At 33.6% G+C, this 5,425-nt stretch overlaps 1 non-coding gene across 1 annotated transcript; it reads right to left on the minus strand.

The window, feature by feature from the left end:
• Positions 1-1,823: 1,823 nt before the first annotated feature.
• On the minus strand, positions 1,824-1,930 carry LOC139865131 (small nucleolar RNA R71). The gene has a single exon (XR_011764656.1). It is a non-coding gene; the product is annotated as a small nucleolar RNA R71 (small nucleolar RNA).
• Positions 1,931-5,425: the final 3,495 nt, after the last annotated feature.

The raw sequence follows: 5,425 nt of genomic DNA on the forward strand, positions 1-5,425 counted from the left end.
TTTAAGTTTAGTTAAATTAAAAAGTTTATATTTTTTTTATTGTGAAAAAGTTATAAAAAAAAGTAATAAGTTATATTTATATTTTATATATATTAAAAACAGAAAAATTAAAAAGTAAAAAAAATTCCTGCACGAAAATCAGCCTACATCAGATTCTGAACCTGCATATCTCCGCGATCTCGAAGAAAACAAGGCAAAACCTATGCGATCGCGTAGCCTGCACCGACAGGTCTGATCCTTAATCTCCACAAATTAGGGTTTAATTTAAAATTAATTATTATTATTAAACCTAATTAGGGTTTTTTATTAATAATTAGTTTTTAAGATTAGTTTTTAATTAATATTGTATTTTTAAGTTTTAATTAGTTTTAATACTTTATAAAGTTAATACTTTTATAAAATACTTAATATAAAAATAATATTTTTATAAAAATTGTATTTTACAACTTTAAGTTTTATTTTTAAAATTTCGTACCTTTTTAATCGTTTATTCGTAATATTTATATTTTTCGTTCGTAATTAATTTTAAACTTAATATTTTGCCGTAGTATTTCTAGATCTTTAAGTTTTGCCGTAAAATCCCTTAAGTACTTTTTCTTTAGATTAAGATTTAGACGCCTTAGAATTTTACGACGTTATTTATCGCTTTAGTTTTTAATATATTTTAGTACCTTTCTAAGTTATTGTCGTTTTGGATATAGTGTTTCTTTTAAGCTTTAATACCTTTAGACGTACTTTTTAATTCCTTTTTAAGTTTCGACGCGCTACGTTCTTTTTATTATTTTTCGACCATTTATTTTTCGACGCGCTCTTTTTCTTTCTTATTTCTCGACGCTCTAGTTTTTTTTTTAGGACTTAGAATTTTTACTATTTCTTCTCTAAAATTTCTTTAAATTTCGACGAAAAATTATTTTAAGCGGTTAAATTAATAGACATCCAAAATTTTCTGGTTCGTAGTAATAGTTGGATTTGTTAGTGGCGAGTTGTGGGCTTCCGATTTAAAGGGTCCTGGCTACCTGCTGCATCTATTGACTATTCGAAACGTGGGCAAAATCAGAAAAGTCTATTAATTTGATAACTTATATAATTTTTATTTTTATAACTAATAGGATATTCAGTGAATGCACCGAGCAAAACGTTCACCACCTTTTATACGTTCACCATCTGTAACTCGATCAAGACATCTAGCCAATATTGTCGCCGTTGATTTTTCTTTAGAATCGTCATCAAGTCGACCAAGTACTCCAATTCAAATTTTCGATAATCCATTTTTTGAACCCGACCTCACAATTGAGAATCCGGATGATATTCAGGGACAATTCAGAGATCCTGAACCACTAATCTTTCCTCCGAAACCACCAATCATTCAAACAGAGATTGTCAAGGAACAACCCATTAAATCAGAATCCTCTAGTGATTCAGATTCAACAAATTCAGTAATGGAGAATCTGGAACCTCTAAGTATGGAAGACCGAATGCGAGCTAAACGCACTGGCCAAGGTCACGCAATTACTCAACCAGACATTAATGCGCCAGATTATGAAATAAAAGGACAAATCCTACATATGGTAACTAATCAATGCCAATTTAGTGGTGCGCCGAAGGAAGATCCAAACGAACATCTTCGTACCTTTAATAGGATATGTACACTATTTAAAATTAGAGAAGTTGAGGATGAACAGATATATCTCATGTTATTTCCCTGGACTTTAAAGGGAGAAGCCAAAGATTGGTTTGAATCGTTACCTGAAGGGGCGATTGATACATAGGATGTCTTAGTTGAAAAATTTCTTAAACAATTCTTTCCGGCATCTAAAGCCGTAAGACTTCAAGGAGAAATTGTTACGTTCACATAAAAGCCAAATGAAACTCTATATGAAGCATGGACAAGATTTGAAAAGTTGTTAAGAGGATGTCCGCAACATGGTTTAGACACTTATCAAATAGTACAAATATTCTACCAAAGATGCGACATCACTACATGCAAAGACATCGACATAGCAGCTGGTGGTTCCATTATAAAGAAAACCGCAACTGAAGCTTACAAAATTATTGATAACACTGCTTCCTACTCACATGAGTGGCACCAAGAAAAAGATATCGTTAGATCATCTAAAGCAGCTAGAGCCGATTCTAGCCATGACTTCGATTCTATTTCCGAAAAGATAGATGCTGTCGAGAGACGAATGGAAAAGATGATAAAGATATTCACTCAATTCGAATTAGTTGTGAGCAGTGTGGAGGACCACATTTGACAAAAGATTGTCTCAATATTGAACAAACAATGGAACAAAGAGAGAATGTTTCATACATTAACCAAAGGCCTGGAAATAATTATCAGAATAATTATCAACCACCAAGACCAATCTACAATCAAAATCAGAATTATAACCGAAATGTTCCATACAACAACCAACAAGGTCCTAGCAACCAACAAGTATCTAACAATACTTACAATCAGCAAAGACCTATTTTTCAAAACAAACCACCACAAACCGATGATAAAAAGCCAAATTTAGAAGACATGATGTCGAAGCTAGTTGAATCTCAAACTCAATTTTTCACATCTTAGAAACAAACGAATGAACAAAATGCCCAAACATTTAGAAATCAACAAGCTTCTATTCAAAATCTGGAACAAGAAGTAAGTAACCTAGCAAGGTTGATAGGTGAAAGAAAACCAGGAACTCTACCTAGTGATACAAATACTAACCCCCGGAATGAAACAGCTAAAGCCATTATCACAAGAAGTGGTATTATACTTAAACCACCTGAAATGCCTGTAATTTCTGATGATTCCACTCCTACTACACAAGAACCACAGTCTGAGCAAGATAAGGAAACAGAACCGGTAGTTGAAAAGGTTAAAGAAGATAACACAGTTAATGCTAAACCTTATGTTAAACCATACCAACCACCACTTCCTTACCCAAGTAAAATGAGAAAAGAAAGACTTGAAGCCGAGCAATCCAAATTCTTGGATATGTTTAAACAAATAAATGTTAATCTTCCTTTCATTGATGTAATTTCAGGAATGCCTAGATATGCTAAATTTCTGAAAGATCTAATCACAAAAAGAAAGAACATGGAAGAACTCTCGGCTGTTACTATAAATGCAAACTGTTCCGCAGTACTGTTGAATAAGATACCAAAAAAATTATCTGTTCCAGGAAGTTTCACAATTCCATGTTTTCTGGGTAGTCTTAGTTCAATAGAAGCATTGGCAGATTTAGGTGCTAGTATAAATTTAATGCCGTATTCACTATACGCTAAACTAGACCTGTGAGAATTGAAACCAACACGAATAAGCATACAACTAGCCGATCGATCAGTAAAATATCCTAGAGGGATAATGGAGAACATGCTAGTTAAAGTTGGTACTTTAGTATTTCCAGTAGATTTTGTTATTCTGGACATGGAAGAAGATTCTCGAGTTCCTCTAATATTAGGAAGACCATTCTTAAACACGGCAAAAGCAATAATAGATGTGTTTGGTAAGAAACTGACCCTAAGTATAGAGGACGAGAGTGTTACCTTTTCTGTTGATAGAGCCATGCAACAACCGCAATCTGCAGATGATACATGTTATTATATTCAAACTATAGATTCACATGCAGAAATGTTAGAAGAATTTCCAGAATTACAAGGAACAGGAGAATGTTCTTTAGGAGAAGAAACTGAACCAATTGATGAAACTGAAATGTTAGCTACACTTATGGCTAATGAATATGAACCAACAACGAAAGAAATTCAAATGCTAAAAGAGGAAGACAGATATCGATATAAATCATCGATAGAAGAACCACCAACATTAGAGTTAAAGCCACTTCCAAATCATTTGGAATATGCTTATTTACATGGTGAATCTGAATTACCTGTAATAATATCATCTTCTCTTACAAAAAATGAAAAATCTCAACTCATTTCTGTGCTAAAACCTCATAAACCAGCTATTGCATGGAAGATTCATGACATTAAAGGAATAAGTCCTTCGTATTGCACACATAAAATCCTTATGGAAGAAGGTCATAAAACGTATGTGAAACGCCAACGAAGACTAAATCCTAATATGCAAGATGTTGTTAAGAAAGAAAGTATTAAACTTCTTGATGCAGGTTTAATTTATCCAATTTCTGATAGTCCATGGGTAAGCCCTGTTTAATGTGTACCTAAGAAAGGTGGCATGACTGTCATCACAAATGAGGAAAATGAGTTTATTCCTACTAGGACTGTAACATGATGGGGTGTTTGTATTGATTATAGAAAATTAAATGACGCCACCAGAAAAGATCACTTTCCCTTACCTTTCATTGATCAAATGTTGGAAAGATTAGCCGGGAATAGTTACTATTGTTTTCTTGACGGTTTTTTCGGATATTTTCAAATTCCAATAGCACCCGAAGATCAAGAGAAAACCACATTCACATGCCCTTATGGTACTTTTGCTTATAAACGCATGCCATTTGGACTTTGCAACGCCCCTGCAACTTTTCAAAGGTGCATGATGGCGATTTTTCACGACATGGTAGAAGAATGCATGGAAGTTTTCATGGATGACTTTTCAGTCTTCGGTGATACATTTGAATCATGTCTAGTTAATCTTGAACGAATGCTTATTAGATGCGAACAATCAAATCTAGTACTTAATTGGGAGAAATGCCATTTCATGGTTAAAGAAGGCATCGTTCTTGGACATAAAATTTCAAAGGAAGGAATTGAAGTGGATAGAGCTAAAGTAGATGTAATTGCTAAACTTCCACATCCCACCAATGTTAGAGGAGTTAGGAGTTTTCTATGGCATGCCGGTTTTTACCGACGTTTCATAAAAGATTTTTCTAAAATTGCCACTCCTATGAATAAACTCCTAGAAAAGGATGCTCCATTCATCTTTTTAGATGAATGCATCAAATCTTTTAATATTCTTAAAGAAAAACTCACTAATGCGCCGATCATGATAACTCCAAATTAGAATCTACCATTTGAACTAATGTGCGATGCAAGTGATTTTGCAATGGGAGCCGTTTTAGGAAAAAGGATTGAAAAACAATTTCAACCTATATATTATGCTAGTAAGACGTTACAAGGAGCACAAACAAACTACACAACTACTAAAAAAGAACTCCTTGCTATTGTCTTTGATTTTGACAAATTTCGTTCATATCTCGTTCTAGCTAAAACGGTGGTCTATACCGACCATTCTGCTCTTAGATACCTATTTTCAAAACAAGATGCCAAACCAAGATTAATCCGTTAGATCTTACTCTTACAAGAGTTCGATATTGAAATCCGAGATAAAAAGGGAGCAGAAAATCTCGCCGCTGATCATCTTTCTCGTCTTGAAAATTCCGAATTAGAAGTTCTAAATGAATCGGCCATACAAGATAACTTTCCTGATGAATATCTATTAAAGATAGATTATAGTGAA

The sequence above is a fragment of the Rutidosis leptorrhynchoides genome, chromosome 8 (genome assembly GCF_046630445.1).
Source record: "Rutidosis leptorrhynchoides isolate AG116_Rl617_1_P2 chromosome 8, CSIRO_AGI_Rlap_v1, whole genome shotgun sequence".
Lineage (NCBI taxonomy): Eukaryota > Viridiplantae > Streptophyta > Magnoliopsida > Asterales > Asteraceae > Rutidosis > Rutidosis leptorrhynchoides.